General features: G+C 42.0%; 1 long non-coding RNA gene across 1 annotated transcript; it reads left to right on the plus strand.

Moving 5' to 3' along the window:
- Window positions 1-2694: 2694 nt before the first annotated feature.
- On the plus strand, window positions 2695-7659 carry LOC117045797. The gene is made up of 3 exons (XR_004426468.1): window positions 2695-2741; window positions 6070-6252; window positions 7605-7659. It is a non-coding gene; the product is annotated as an uncharacterized LOC117045797 (long non-coding RNA).
- The last annotated feature ends 9682 nt before the right edge of the window (window positions 7660-17341 follow it).

Here is a 17341-nt window from a genome sequence, read left to right on the forward strand (position 1 = left end):
TATATTCTGGAACCAGACTTGTGCAAGATTAAATGCTGTACTTTCCCAGCATTTCCAAAAGAAATTTAGTCATGAAACACTATCTACCAAGTCGTCAGGTAGTGTACAAAAGATAAGTCTCTAACACTGATGGAACATTCCTTTAAAAATGTAGTTCAACAGATGTTTCATGTAGCTTAATCTCAAATGCCTTTTTTACATCAAATGGCTCCTGCTGTACTCATTCCAAACGATAAAACCAGAAGTGATTTTAGTTAAAAATAAACCTTCCTATCATGGGGGGGGGGGAGACTTTATTGCAAAACGGAAGTCAATCAGATTTATTAGGAGCCAGCTTGGAAAAATGGACCAGCAGAGACATGTGAGATGTCCCTGGGTGGAGAGACCCTGTCTTCAGCTGGTTCCTTCTTCCAAACAGTGCTTAACTATAGGGTGCCAAGGATGACATTTACCTGGCAGTAATGCCCACTGAATTCAGCAGGGCTTACTTTTGAGTAGACATGAATAGGATTGCATTGTTGGTCCCTAACTGCAATTAGGAAATTTCCCAAATCATAGCCTAGGACTTTTCAGGATAAGTGGGCATCAGATAGCAGCCTAATGGAGGATTGAGTTGCCAGGTCCCACACACAGATAAAAAGCCTGCTTCTTGACCCCTTTAACAATGCAGCTTATTTTAATGTGACAGTGCAACTAATTTTCCACTCTCTAGTTGAAATAGCTTACTTAGCTAATTGTTTTTACTACTGAAATCATAAATGCAAACATATATATCATATTCCCACAATGACAAAATCAAATACCCCTGTGTTTTATATTGCTAAAGGATCTGAAAGTACTGTATTAAACACACACAGAGAGAGATAAAGTTGTATCTCAACTTAAAGCAGGATATGGCCCCAATCATTAAATAACGTACACAGTTTTGTCTCCAAAGTGGGCATGCAATATAGGAGGTTTCTAAAGAATATCTTTGGTTATTGTCAAAACAAAATAAAATAAAAAATTCCTTCCAGTAGCACCTTAGAGACCATCTGTATCTGAAGAAGTGTGCATGCACACAAAAGCTCATACCAAGAACAAACTTACCGGTAGTTGGTCTCTAAGGTGGCACTGGAAGGAATTTTTATTTTATTTTGTTTGACTATGGCAGACCAACACGGCTACCTACCTGTAACTGGAACTTTGGTTATTGTGTTTCATAGCCTCATGAATCTCCCAAACGGAGAGATAAGCCAAATTCCACCATTGCGATTCCTGACCATGGCTTTTCTATTACAACAACACTAATATGCACCCTAATATTTCTCCATGTGCCCAACCTTATGTAGCCTAAATACCCCATTCCACCCAAAAACAAACAAACAAAAACAAGAGGGAGGCATCAGCATACTATGGGGAGGGGAGGGGCAGAGGAGTGGGGAAACCCAGCTCTAAACAGCCAAATGAGGACTGAATATGCTCAGCGACCACCGTCATGGAGGACTGGAAAAACCAGAGTGGAAGGTGGCACGTTGAATGCCCTGGAAAAGGCCATGGGCAGAAACACTGAAGAGGCAACTTCATGCAGCAACGTTTTGTTGCAGACCTCACTCGTTCCTTCCAAAAACCAAGTCTGGTCCTCCCTCAAGAATAAAACAAGATAAGAAGCCTAACAGAATAAATAGCCTTGAATGGAAACTAGACATCAGCTAATTCGGTCAGACATACAGGCATTATAGCAGGGAAAGGCATCTTCCATTACATGTGGCTGAAGAAAAAACATTAATACCAGTAAGCACAAGCTCTGCAACTCTTAGCTCTAAATAGCTCAGAATTAAGAACTCCTGTTAACATTTAGCTTGTAACATTTTAAAAATTCATATTTAACTTACCTCCCACTGCTTATATTCCTTACTTGCAGGCTGAAATGTAGAACACATACAGTGTGCTCACCACAAATTTTCTTCATCTGCAGACCTAAGCGCCCTGCTTAATAATACACTTTGCCTCACCTGACAACACTATTAACTTTCAGCTGCTTCAGCTGGATTAGTAGGCCCGCTCCAAAAACGGAAGAGGAAGCAGAGCCCTCAAGAACCACTGAGTTCCAAGTGGGATTCCCAGAGTATCCCACTGGCCATAGAGTTCTTTCAAGCTTTCCCCCCTAGAGTGCCCCACACTTGAGTGGTCAGCATGGCCGCAAAAACTTTAATTCCAGTTCAGTGGCCAATCCTGCCTTACAAGGATGGGGCTTGTCTCCTGTTGACTTCAGTCTGTCTTCTGCAGTGCAGTGATTACTCACATGTAAATCCCTTCATGTTCAGTGGGGCTTGCCCCAAAGGAAGGGTAAAAATAATGTAAATAATTGATCAAAACAGAAGATGGTTTTACAAGAATTATTATTAGCAGATTTAGTTTTTCCGTTTGTTTAACCCACCCCTAATTTTATGCGACCAGGAAACAAATTGCCCTAGTGCTGTTGCTGTTGTTTTAAAAATATTATTAATTTCAATCAATGTGGATGTGCTTAAGTTAATACTACAAAAACAGCAGCAAAGCACGAGTCAAGCAAATAAGTGGTGTAAACTAGAAGCATTACTCCTCCTCCCGCCACCGCTTTGATAACAGATACGAAGTTGAGACGCGATTAGAAGGCTGGGCTGCGCCTCCTGGTGGCCACAGAAATAAACGATTATTTTCCGGGGGGGAATTACTACAAATCCTAACGCACAAAAGCTTCGTTCAGGTTAGGAAAGCAGGTTAGTACTACAGTTGCTTCTTGCTTCTTCTGGCACTTACGGAACACACTGTGTCAATTTTACTAGGCGACACAAAAATCAGTATTGTCATTATTTCACCGTGAAACCTGCACAAACCAGGAGTAAATGGCCATATAGACTAACCTAACTGCAGTCTGATCAAACGTATCCATCCTTAAAGAAATCAGCCCTGAGTGCTCACTGGAAGGACAGATCCTGAAGTTGAGGCTCCAGTACTTTGGCCACCTCATGAGAAGAGAAGACTCCCTAGAAAAGACCCTGATATTGGGAAAGATGGAGGGCACAAGGAGAAGGGGACAACAGAGGATGAGATGGTTGGACAGTGTTCTTGAAGCGACTAGCATGAGTTTGGCCAAACTGCGGGAGGCAATGAAAGACAGGCGTGCCAGGCGTGCTCTGGTCCATGGGGTCACGAAGAGTCGGACACGACTGAACAACTGAACAACAACACAAGCTGCGGTCTGATGTTGGGAAAGATTGAGGGCACAAGGAGTAGGGGACGACAGAGGACGCAGATGGTTGGACAGTGTTCTCAAAGCTACCAACATGAGTCTAACCAAACTGCTGGAGGCAATGGAAAACAGGAGTGCCTGGCATACTCCGGTTCATGGGGTAACGAAAAGTTGGACACAACTAAACAACAAGCTGTGGTCTGACTTGGAAGTGAGTCCCATTCAACTCAACTGGACTTTCTCTTAAGGAGCAGGCATCACTTACAGAGGATTTCACTGTGAAGAAGTTACAGTGCAGAGAGCCAAAACCCATGTACTGATTTTCCTCCCATTTCACTATGATGTCTGGGTTTGAAATCAGGATTACTTTGGCCAAAACATGCAAATTCCTTTGCAGCCTTCTAGAACTTGGTGTGCTAAGCAAAGCAACTGAAAGCACACTCTGCTGCTACTTGCATCTGAAATAGTGTGGAGAGCAGAAGAAAATTGAGAGGCTTTAGCATAGGGCAGGCATGTCCAAAGTCCGTTTTGGGGGCCTAATCCGACCCACTAGTCCGTTTAATCCAGCCCCTGTAGCAGTTTATTTCCTGGGGTAAAATCCCAAAAAACCTCAAAAAACTTCAATCCTGGAAAAAGCTCAACAACTTCAATCATAAAAAAGCTCAACAAGTTTGAGGTAAAATCATAAAAACGCTCAACAACTTTGGTTGGTCCTCACAGCCCTTCACTTCATCAAATCTGACCCTCTTTGAAAAAGTTTGGACACCATTAGTACCACTTAAGATCACTACATTTAGAAATAGGTGAAAGCTCATGCTGAGCTACAATTCAGAGTTCCTTTCAAAAGCAGCCCTGTTAAAAACACTTAGCCTGCATTTCTATATATATTGATACAGCTTAAGTTTCTCAGTTGCCTAAGATTCTCATTGTACCACCCAAAATCAAAGAATTGTAAAGATGGAAGGGAGCCCAAGGGTCAACTACTCCAACCCCCTGCAATGCAGGAATCGCAAAGCATTCATGACAGATGACCATTCAACCTCAGCTTTAAAACCTCCAATGAAGGAGAGTCCACCATCTTCTGAGGGAGTCTTTTCCACTGTTGAACAGGTCTTACTGTCAGAAAGTTGTTCCTAATGCCTAGTTGGAATCTCCTTCCTTGTAAATTGGTTCAGGTACTACCCTCTGGAGCAGGAGAAAACAAGCATGCTTTATCTCCCATATTACAGCCCTTCAGATATTTGAAGATGGCTATCATCTCCTCTCACCTCTCAGTCACCTCTGGCTAAACATACCCAATTCCCTCAACCATCCTTCATAAGGCTTGGTTTCCACACCCTTTATCATCTTTGTTGCTCCCCTCTGCACACATTCCAGCTTATCAATACCCTTCTTAAATTGTGGTGCCCAGAATAGGGTGCGGTACTTCAGGTGGAGTTTGACCAAGGCAGAATAGAACATCAAACAAGTGGAAATGTACAACCAATAAATAATTTGGAATCAGCAGGATTTATTGAGGGCAGTAATGGTTAGGAGCATAGCTTTATTTTCTTAGCCTTTTAATTTGAGAGGTCTTGTATCTGCTGTTTTATTTTTACATTGTTTTGTTGCCTTGCCTCAGTTGAAAGGCAGCACACAAATTGATTAAATAAACAAAGCATTTAACACCGTGATGGTTAAATTTAATTTCAAATTCCCCACTTTTCAAGAAGTAGAAAAATTCCAGAGGAATTCCACAATGCCTGTTTCCTAATGAAGAGATGGCGCTGGAGAGCTGAAGGCTGCTGGGGTTTTCAATTTCATTTTGTGTTGTAATGTCGGCCATTTTTACAACTGAGTTGTAGACCAAAGCCTCTGGACAGCGCCAGCTTGGCAAAGGCTAGGGTAGGTATTATCTCACTATTTTCTTTTATATATATGAAGAATTTTTATTGATTTTTAATAAGGTATGAACAAAACAAAGTTTCCTCTGTCCCCCACCCCACGCCCCTTGGAGAGAAGATTATCTTACTATTTTCAACCATGTTTTCATTTCCTTGTTCCTAACAGCACTGTCCCCATTTTACCTGAAATGTGACATTAGAATAAGGTGCCTCTGCTGTATTCATAAAGTCCAAACCTTGTTGAGGAATTCAATGTGAATTCCAAATGCCGTGGCTCAATGCCTTTAGACTCCTACTCAGGTAAACCAAAGAAAAAGGGAAATTACAGCTGTGCTATAAACCACTTGAATACTTTTTTCTGTTTTGCATAGGCATGCAATTCTTGCCCCAAGGTAATAGGAGAAACTGTAAGCTGATTCTCTCAAGCATTTTATCTGATTCCAGATAAATCCTCAAACACTTGTTCACACATATTCATATGCAGAACCTATTCTTGACTAGTTCCAGTGGGACCATTTCCTCCCCGCAATATTTTTCTCTTGCTGTTTGAATTAGTAGACACTAGCTATTCCTGAAACATAGATGTCATTGATTCCCAACCAGATGGGTGGGGTATAAATAATAAAAAATATTATTAAAAATTATTGTTTTTTCATTGTTTTTTCCTTAACTGTGTATGGGTGGAACCTGAATGCCTCTGTAATTTTGGTGGCTGCTTTGAAACCACTCCATTTTTCAGATTAAAAAAAATGGTTTCCTAATTTTTTGAACTAATATACCACAATGATATTTTCAGTATTTCTTTCTACAAATATGAGGGCTATAAAATTTAAAACTTTGAAGCCTTATATAAGCTTCCACTCAATATGTGGTGGACTTCTTAGGCGTTATGCTTCTAATCTTTAAATAGAGATTGATTAATTGTGTAATATTTTAGTGTAACCCCTTAAATAACATGTTTTATATCTCCAGGAGGTCTTGTGTGTCTCTGGTGTTATAAATGGCTTTTGCCAGAGAGAAGAGAGCATAATAAGCTAGAAGAAATTCTCTCTTTCTACTGTGATCAACGTTCACTCCAGAAACATTTTTCTCTGTTACTGAGCAGAGACCTGAGACAAGGGGCTGTCATACTGTGTGGAATTGCCCATCCATCATGTGAGTTAAGATCTATCCACTCTCAGTATTTTGACTTCTCATCACTCATGTGATAAGGTCCCCATTTAGATAAATGAACTACAGAATTATTATTGCATTAAAGTTGTCCTTACAGATAAATTAAAAATGTTATTACCATCTTTTTGTAATGTTGCATGCATCCTTCTGTAAACCGCGTAATTTAATCAGTGCTAGCAACTGTGTGATAAGCACAAGAGTACGGAGATCCTGAACACATACAGCACAAAATTGAGAACTACTCTCCTGAAGAATAATGAGCCTACATTTGCTCCTCTGTCTTGCTCTGTAGATCACTTATCTGGTAGAAATGTGGAACAGTGGAGGATATGGTGTAATTTGCTATTTGTAGCAGATAGGATACATTTTATGAACTTGGTGGCATAGATAATGGGATGCACAAGCTATTTCACCACAAGTAGGGACAAAATAACAATGTGCTTTTCTTTAAAACCTGTCACTCTGCTTCAAAAAATCAACAAAGTAGCTACAACTACATCATAAGATTATAGCTCATGGACTTCTTTCCATCTCCAATCAGCCCTGTGGTATCATGAGTGCATGCTGTCTGGAAGTTATTTTCTTACTCCAAACATTTTTTATAGCATCATTGAATTCTCATTATTTTCATGTGTCAGTTTTTTCACTACTTATTTTAGATGGATAGTAATTGCATCATATTAAGGTTTATATTATATATTTCTTTAAACTTATAAGGATCTTTGTGCTAGGACTTATCTGTCTCAAACCAGGATCTTGCCATCTTTTGGTTGACCATCAATCAAATAAGATTTCCTTTGGAAGGAGGTCAGTAGAGGTTTATAGCATTTTATGCTATTTGAGTTTATTTACAAAGGCACAGGCTGAGCATAGGTAGAGGTAAACAGCTTAAAGTTGGGTCATCAAAATGGTGCCAAGGAGCACAATGGTGCCTTTGAGGACGCCCCCTGGTCATAGATCAGGTCTTTACAGCATTGCCATGGCATGAAAACATGGAGCTTCATTTTTACAAGAGATTGATTCAAAGCCACCAACAAATCATAGGGCAGCTCTGTGCTGACAGTTGTGTTACCTTACTTGTTGTTATTCAATGTAAAAATCGTGAAGATCCATGAGGATCTGTGCTTTGGAACAGTGTTTTTGGAGTTGTCAAGCACCAAATGTGTGGGCAGTCTATCACTGTCAAATTTCATAAGATGGTGGTATTTGGGGGACCCCATGTTGTAATCTGAAGATGCTCCATTTTAATTTTGCTGAATTTGACTTTTGCCCAGACCCCTTGGAAAAGCAATAATGTGTTTTGTGTTCTTTCTCTCCTTCTGTTTGCCTGAAAGAGAGGAGAAATGACCTGGGGAGAAAGCAGTGATGATGATACCCTGGGCATGCCTTCCAAATTGCAAATGTGCCCAGGACCCCAGAAAGGTTAGCAATCCTTGGCTTAAACATTCCAGCAGCAAATTCCACTACCTCACCCCAGAGAGAGGCAACCAACCTCCCTAAATTCTGTAGATATACAGAGCTCAAAAAATGAGCTCAGCCCTCTTTGTGTCTCTCCTAGTCTGCTCTATGACCAGAATATGAACTGTAGTATCCCTCAATGCTTACCTTAAGTCAGAGCTGAGCATTAGAAGTAGATAAGGTTCATGTGCCAAACTAGGAATTTCACCAACACCACTAATTCTAATTAGGCTGCAGAAGTGTTGGCCTTTAATAGAAATCCTATATATAGTTTTCTCTCTGGAGGAAGGCTGAAAGCACCTTTGCAACAACTACCAAATTACATACAGCACTGAGCTCTTAATCCTTTGCTGCATGCTGAGCTAGGGAAACAGGACAAAGAAAGAGTACTCACATGTCCTATAAAACCTCTGTTCTGTGACATAGATCTAGGTAGTACACACTTGTTTCATCTGTAGAGTGGTTCTGTGCATTTATTGACTTTTTCCACACTTTACTGTATTGGTCTCAGATGTGTACGTAACATTCATTTTTCTGCCCACCTTCAATTCCAATCAACCAATCCAAAATGGAGCCTTTAATCAGGTGTATGTAGTATAGTTTAAGACACTGAAATAAAAATGGACTTTGCTCATTTATTTATTATTCATTTGTTCAAATATCTGCTATAGGAAGACTTCTTCTATATGCCTGGTATACAATTTTAAGCTATTATTTCCACCACTTTCACCAGAACAAATATTAAGTTAACTGGACTGTAATGTCCAGCGTGTAATACCTTCCCCAGGGTTCCATTTTTTATTTTTTTAAAAGGCATTACAGTCTAGGGTTTGCCGATCAGATGGGGTGAGCTCCTGTTGTTTGGTCCTTGCTCCTGCCAACCTTGCAGTTCGAAAGCATGAAGTGCAAATAGATAAATAGGCACCGCTCCAGCGGGAAGGTAAACGGCATTTCTGTGAGCTGCTCTGGTTCGCCAGAAGCGGCTTAGTCATGCTGGCCACATGACCCGGAAGCTGTACGCCAGCTCCCTCGGCCAGTAAAGCGAGATGAGCGCCAAACCCCAGAGTTGTCCGCGACTGGACCTAACGGTCAGGGGTCCCTATACCTTTACCTTTTACAGTCTAGTTCTTCTAGTATTTTGGTACAGAAGCTGATCTTAGGAACAAGTTACATATTACTGCAGGTTTTGAGGAAACAAAATAAAAAAAAATTCCTTCCAGTAGCATCTTAGAGACCAACTAAGTTTGTTATTGGTATGAGCTTTCGTGTGCAGGCACACTTCTTCAGGTTTTGAGGAGTCAGCCTACATAATGCCCTGAGTTCCTTCCAATTCTTGGGATCCTGTACCCAGCAAGGGTTAAAATCTGATACACGATTCTATCGCTGAACTAGCTGGCCACATATGCACCATGATTAGCATTACCAAAGAAGTTGTTCTGTGCCATAGGGCAAATGGGTGGGCCTTCCCTCTCACCTGGCTGGTAGTCAGAAGAACAGTAAGAGTGTAGTTGTGTGTGAGCTGATCAGAAAGTTGAAGCACAGAGCCTTGTTTGATCTGTGCTGGAATCCAGTGCTGTGACTAAGAGAGAAGCAAAATCTGTTGGGGTGTTAATGCTATGAGCCCCTCCAGCTTATGCTCAGGTTGTATATATGTGTAAACAAACCCTATATCCTGGACACCTCTGGTCACTGTTATGGATACATTGCTATGGACCAGAGGAGAAACGACCTCTGGGAGGAGCACAGAGAGAAGAAACGGCATGGCGCATCTGGAGCAGCACAACCAGGTGCCTTCATCTGCCCCTGTTGCAGCAAGACGTCACTCCCACATCAGTCTCTACAGCCACACCAAGGCACTGCAACCTTCCAACAGCAAACTCTTCCATTATCTCCCGAGACAGATGGATATCAGCATTCCTGGATGCCACAGTCTCTACTGACCCTCATTCCAAGGAAACCAGAGCTTGGGTCAGTGCTTGGAACCCTTGGAATCTCTCAGCACTCAAGAGATTGGGGTGGCATGTAATGATAATGCTAAGACGATCAGCAATTTCCTATCTGAATTCTGAATTCTTCTAATAATTCTCAAGCAGATGCCATCGGGACCAGTTTTTAATTAGTCAACAATGCCCGTCACACACCTAGGTATCTATGTCCCTAATGACCAGATCACCCACTACCAGGATCACTACCAGAGTGGTTAAGTTCCCAAGGTGTCATTAGTCTATCACTGAATACAGTGCAGGTACAATGTAGCTGCCTGCTGTACTAGAATTTCTTTAGAGTCACAAACACTGTTGCAAAAGGCGTTAGGCTCATAAAAAAGGAGAAAATACCTGAGGGCTGCTATATTTTATGACATGTCACATTAGTGTCAGCAAAGACAAAAGTACAGTATAGCATGGCCAGGCTGTCGGGTTTGAAAGGCTTCCAAATCTGTTCAAGCACAGGTTGTATGCTACAGTCAAAAGAGCATGTATGTGATTTTTAATCTATGTGCAAAATGCCACTCACAATTACATTTCCCTTTTAAAAATATGCTTTTAATGTACATTTCTGATTTAGTTTCCCTGCATCCATCTTAAAGACTGGTGCAATATAGACCCTGGAATTAAGGTAATATAATTTTGTAGAAGGGAAGTATCAAAGCTCCAACTTTAGTTCACTTTTGGCTTCATAATTTCAGAAAGCAGTGGTTACTCAGTGGTTTGAGAAATACATTCTACAGAAGGCTTGGACTCACCAACAGCACAATCCTATACAAGTGTACCCAGAATTAAGCTTAACTGAATTCAACTGAGCTTTCTGCCAAGCAAGTGGTTATAGAATCGCACTCTTAAAAATACTTAACTGATCTGAACCCCTGGCGCTCAAAATTGACTCCAGGACTCAAATAATTTACTTCTGCAACTCCTTCAAAACAAGCAATTTATCTAGCGGGAAGCCAGGAAGCCTTAATATGAAAAGATGCTGGTATTAGAAAGGCAAATAAGGTGTTTCCAGAAAACACAGACATAACTGCTTGGCTACTTAAATTTTAAAAAAAGAAATTTTGTAACAAACCACATAGTTGACCAATATCAATAACATTCACAAATAAGGTATACAGGAGCTTCATTTTAACAGACTCTTAAAAGTTGAAAACAAAGAAAATCAATAGTTGACACGCAGTGTTGTCATCAACACATCCAGAAGCAGATAGAATAACTTTGAGTTCAATGGGGTTACTCTTGAGATATGTGGGTACAGGACTGCAGCATTAAAGGTACACTTATTCTATAGAATTCAAGGCAAACATTGTTTTATGAATAGAGCAGGACTGCAGCTAAGACTGCAATTTGAGCCAAAGTGCTTTGTAGATCACTGACCTTTGTCTGACTGAAATTATAGTGTATTTCCCTTTGGATATAACATCTTTTTTGCTTTGTGGGGCTTCAGATCTGTGGCCATCTTTCCAGACAAAACTAGTGATCAAATAGGTGTGTCACAGGGCCTTTCGGTGTGCAGTACTTACTAACTTGTGTAACTTCCTTCAAAGCAACTCTTCTAGCTTATTTTTTTCAGTGACATCTGTCACTGGGAAAAGGTGATTGCTCCTCCAGTGAATATATACCCATGATAGTTAAATCCCGTAATGTTCAATGATGCCCATAAAGGGAAATTTTCCCCTCCCCCTCCCGAGGGTCAGAGAATCTTTGGGAAAGGCCTAAGATGCAGGGCAAGGAGGGAGGGAGGGGAATCAGGTGGAAACAGTTTCCAAGAGCTTTAAAATTTCTGTGGTGCCCTGTGCGACACCAAATTCAGTGGTCTTTCCTCCCCCACTGCCTCTTGCCTTCTGTTGTTCATCATTGTTGTGGTGCCCCCTGTCGTGTCCTCTTGGCATGGCACCCACTGCAGACGAACTAGTTGCGCTCCCCTGAATCTGCCTCTGTAAGCGCTTCACTCATGCAAGCTGCATCTGCCTGATTTCTCTGTCCTACCACAGCCCTCCACCATATGCCTTTATTGAGACTTAAACCTTTTTAGGGGGTTCAGTAGGAGTAAAATGGGGAAACTTCATTTGTGTGTGTATCCTTGCAGTCCCATAACATTGAATGCAATTCAAGTCATAGATACTGAGGGGTATCTATGGAGTATCCAAATGTCCAACACATGTGTACCTGTGATATCTTTAATGCTATGCAATGCTCTTCTCCTACTCCCATGTTACATGCACAGTTTGTGATCTTATTAAACTCGGGGACTTGCTGCTGTGGAATTATCCGCTGAGACTCCAAGAACATCAGTAGGGTCTGCTGGATCAAGCCAATGGCCCATCTAACCCAGCATCCTGTTCTCAGAGTGGCCAGCCAGATGTCTGTGGGAGCCAACAAGCTGGATTCAAGCACTTGTAACTCTGTCTGGTGCTATGGATAAAAGAACAATAGCAAAAGAGATACAGGTGTCTACGTTACCTCTTTAGGTAAAGGATATTGTGTGAGTTCATTTGTTAATTGTGTCTCTTTGATGAACAGAAAGTAATTACTGGAAAAACAAGTTGAGTTGCACAGTCCTGTTACCTGATTGTATTATATGAGCTGAAGTGTGAAATGGGGAGGGAAAGATGGGGAACTGGAGAGGATGTGGCTAATGGTTATAGAACCAATTTTGTAACTACTATCCGGGTTTCCACCTCATAAAATCTAATAGAAACAATGGGGAATGTCTCATTACTAGCTCCATGAATGCATTTGGCGCTTGCAGTCCAAGAGTGTGATGAGTAAGAAGATAGAGCAAGAGCAGACTTTTCAGTTTCCTGTGTTTTATGTGGAGGCAATTTACTTTTCTCTTTAATTTGTTATGGAATGTAATTAGAGTCTGTTTCAGAATATGGAAAACAAAAGTGGTCTCCTTGGAGTGCTGTCAGCACTTCAGAATAAGACACTTACGTCCAACCTTATTTATGTCCTCATATATGTGCTATAAAGTTCCAGATTTTCCTGACTTAGCAAAGCATCACACTGTGGCTGAGCAAAATACACCTTGTGTCAGCTACTTGGACTCATTTACTTTGATAGAATGCTTCAGTACTATATCATTATACTGTCCACCATCTCTGAATTACTGCAGGTGAAATAATTAACAATGTGAAAATGTTCACCTGCAAACTAAACATTACAGCTTAAATCCTTAAATGTGAAGGATGCACAATTATCACCATATTTATTGCTATTTGTGTAGCTCACTTTCCATGTGGAGATAGTGGTACTTTGCTCTTGCATAATTAATTGTTTTAAGCTTCTTGTTGGATAATGTCATGACCCCGGAATCTGACTCTCCATCATCAGTGGATGAGGCCAAGGATTTGAAGACAGTATCTGAATGGAAGAGAGATTTGCCAGCAGAACCGACTCCTGACATCTGTCCCGCCCAGGAAGATCCAGCAGACCAGGAACCAGTGCTGGCAGCACCTTACTGACACAAGGTGGTCATGAACTCCAGCTGAGCCCAGAAACGCCCAGCTGAACCATAGTCTCCCATGCAACATCTAAGTCAGGAGCTACTGAAGCAGGCCAGGCCACTTTAACATGAAGGGTCTTTGCTTATTGGAGGTGGAACTACAGCTTACCACTATACCAAAAATTGATCTTGCTTGTATGACTCTTCAGTCTGAGCTTCACAGCTTTGCTTGGACTTTGTCTTATCAATGTTACCTTACTGGAACCTGGACTTGTTTGATTTTGTTTCCCTTGCAGGAACCCGAACTCATGCCCACATTTTCTCCCATTTGGGGCAAGAAATCTATACAGCTGAAATCACTGCCTGGAGCAGAACTGATATTAGCTGTTATCTCTTCCTTTTTACCAAGGCAGATAATTTTCTGCCACCGAGTTACCTGAAGTGGACGGAAGACAGCAACATGTGACAAATGCAAGACGGTGAAGCTCAGTAGTCTACAGGTATGTCCTGTGCAGCTTCCTTGCTATTTCTCTTCACAGACTTTGCAGACACAAGACAATATTTTAATCTTGCTCATATCCCTTCTTTTGGCTTATGTCTAGTTGAACTTCCAACTGGGCCAAACTAGGCATGATGTTAAATGCATTGTTGCATTTAATTGTACATTTTATAAAAATGCAAATAGCTGTCATTGAGGGGAGCAGGATTGGGACCATGACAGGCAGGAATTAACTATTTCTCTCATGGTCTACCGAGTGAATATTGTTTTTCCCTTTGCAATTTGCATTAGATTTTTGGATTAATGCAGATATCCTTAGTGTCCATTCCTTATTCTAAGGTCTGAATGACCTTTGATGGAAAAACTAAGGATGTGCTGAAGGATATAGCCAGTGTGATTACAGGATTCATTTACAAGGCATTTTCCAGATCAAACCCAGTCAGATGCTAACCAGGCATTCCTGCCCCAGCCACTTCTTCAAATGGGCTTCATTAAAATAATGGGCTGATATAGCACAAACCCAGCTGTTATGGCCACAAAGTGTCTTCTTGCTCTAATTACTGATACCAGGGTATGGCTCCATGTTAATTACAAATATTTGCTTCTCACTTCAGTAGTCACCCTCACTTCCCCCCTGGTGTTCCTTGTACCAACGTTCTTCTCATGTTCCAATCTTGCAGTTCCTAACTCACACCAGAAACTCTTTTAATCTCATGCCAGAAACTTCTGCAAAACAGTTTAAAAAGATGGTGTAAGCTAAAGCATAAGCCAGTGCTTGTGCAGATCTCATGTAGAATTTTCCATTTGAAATGTTGTATGATCAATGAGGTGTTATTTCATTCTGAAACAAGCCTGAGATGAAGGATGTAAGATAGGAAGGAACAGTGAAATGTGGTCTTTGGACAAAGGATAGTTGGAAGAGAGGGAGAAAAGGGAAAGGAGAGTTAATCTGAAAAGAGATATAGTAAAAGAGGACTTGCAGTAGGGTTGATTGTTGTTTTAAATAAAGTCAGGGCTTTCCCCCCTGCTGGAACTCACCGGAACTCAGTTCCGGCACCTCTCGGGTGGGCGCCATTGCCATTATAAGAGAACAAAGGAGGCGTTCATGGTGAGTCTGGTATCTCTTTTCATAGAATAATAGCACTGAATAAAGTTATATAATGCAATACACGTTTCATCAGAAACTACTTTCAGCCTAGAAAGCCTGTAGCTTAATTATGGTACCTGAAAGACGTGCATAAGCTGGACTTAGTTGGCATCTCCTTCATAAGCTTCCTAGATGTTTGCACTGAAGGTAGAACAATAATAGTGATCATTTGTATGCAGCAGTTATTAAGAAAAGGTTGGGGGGGGGCAGAGAGAGGAGAAGGGTTACAAGAACATTCAGTTATGTAGGTATGGCTGCCTTCAAGGCCATCTAATGTTGTAAACACTCACAATATTATTATTATTTATTAAATTTGTAACTACCCTATACCAGTAGATCTCAGATGGTTCACAACAAAAAATCACAATATAAAAAACACAAAATGCATACTAAAATAACAAAGACAACCCAATAATCCCCCCCTTCCACAGCACGTTTAAAGGGGTATTGGATGTCAATCAGCCAAAGGTCAGGTTAAAAAGGAACATTTTTGCCTGGCACCTAAAAGTGTATAATGAAGGTGCCAACCAAACCTCCCTGGGGACAGCATTCCACAAATAGGGAGCCACTGCAGAAAAGGCCTGTTCTCATGTTGCCACTCTCTGGACCTCTCGTGGAGGAGGCACACAAAGAAGGGTCTCAGAGGATGATCTCAGGGTCTGAGTAGGTTCATATGGAGAGGCGGTCCTTGAGGCATTGCAGTCCAGAGTTGTTTAAGGCTAGAGAGGTAAAAACCAGCACTTTGAATTGGGTGTGGAAACTAACTGAGAGCTAGTGTGGTGTAGTGGTTAAGAGCAGTGGACTTGTAATCTGGTGAACCGGGTTCGACTCCCTGCTACTCCACATGCAGTTGCTGGGTGACCTTGGGCTAGTCACACTTCTCTGAAGTCTCTCAGCCCCATTCACTTCATAGAGTGTTTGTTGTGGGGGAGGAAGGGAAAGGAGAATGTTAGCCGCTTTGAGACTCCTTTGGGTAGTGATAAAGTGGGATATCAAATCCAAACTCCTCCTCCTCTTCTTCTTCTTCTTCATTGGTAGTTGGTGTAGTCAGACCAGGATTGGTATAATAATACGTTCAAACCGTACTACCCCAGTGAGCAACCTGGCCACTGAATTCTGCATTAGCTAAAGTTTCCGAACCGTCTTCAGATATAACATGTTGTAGTATTCTAACCAAGAGGTTACCAAAGCATAGACAACAGTAGTTAGGCTGTCCAAATAAGGGCACAGCTGGGCCACCAGCCAAAGCTAATGGAAGGTACTCTGGTCTACTGAGGCCACCTGAGCCTCAAGTGACAGCAAAGGATTCAGGAGCACCCCCAAGATATGTACCCACTCTTTCAGAGGCAGGGTAACCCCATCAAGAACAGGCAACCGCCCATCCATAGGGTCTAGGGAACCACCCACTAACAGTACCTGTCTTATCTGAATTGAGTTTCAGTTTGTTAGCTCTCATCTAGTCCATTATCCAGCCAAGGCAATATACTAGCAGGCTGTTCATCTTATAAAATATTATAAGGGCACCAACCCATCACCTTAGTATAGGAGAGAGAGAAAATAGAAATTATGCAAGGAGAGCTGCCCTTTTTTTCAGGAGCAATAAAGGCAATGTTGGGGGACTTGGTGCCCTCAGATGATGTTGGTCTCCAACTCCCGTCAGCCCCAGCCAGCAAAGCCAGTGTTCAAAGGATGGTGGGAGCTGCAGCGCAAAAATAATAAATGCCTTTGCAGGGAGGAAAGAGAAGGCTCTGCAGGAACACTGAAGAGGAAAAAGCAGCTGAAGACACATCTGCTCTCTCCTTTCTGCAGAACTACACGAATGAATGGAAACACGTCATGAACAATAAAAACCACGGACATGAGCGCCAGGAAATGCTAAGGTAACGAGTTGTTGTTGTTGTTGCTGCTGCTGCTGCTTAGCATAAACGCAGCAAACCTCCCTCTCAACAGCCGAACCCGCAGCCTCTCCCCCCTCCCAGCAGGCTACGCATATTCGACCCGCTTAGCGCAAAGCCTGACGGGATTTGTAGTCCCGACAGCGAGGAACCGCACAACCCCGCTATAAGCTTCCGAAGCCAAGATTCCTAGAAACTACGAGCTCCCTTCCAGATCGAGTCCCGCTTTCGCAGAACCAGCCCTACAGCCCCGGGATTCGGACACAAGCCTTCTTCTCACGCTGCCCTGAGTTGCGCGGTCATCGCCCGTCTTTTAAACGACCTCTTGTCCACTGTTTCTCAGCTGATCGAGCGTCTCCGCCATACTCTCGCGATACTTTTTCAGCGATTCATGTTCGGAGTTCAAGAGACTGGCGGCTAAAAGGGCCCTAATCGTGATGGGTTTCAAGCTGCATTTCCGGTTACTGGCTGCATATCTCTCCCCGCCCTCCCCCGGCCAAGTGTAGTTGAAATGCATAGGGGTCAATGGGCTGGTTTTGGAAAGCTGCTCGGAGAACCATTTTAGCTAAAGGGCGGGGTATAAATGCCATAAGTAAATAAACAACAATGCCACCTTAACCATTTCCATTCTTA

Source organism: Lacerta agilis, chromosome 4 (assembly GCF_009819535.1).
Source record: "Lacerta agilis isolate rLacAgi1 chromosome 4, rLacAgi1.pri, whole genome shotgun sequence".
Classification (NCBI taxonomy): Eukaryota; Metazoa; Chordata; class Lepidosauria; order Squamata; family Lacertidae; genus Lacerta; species Lacerta agilis.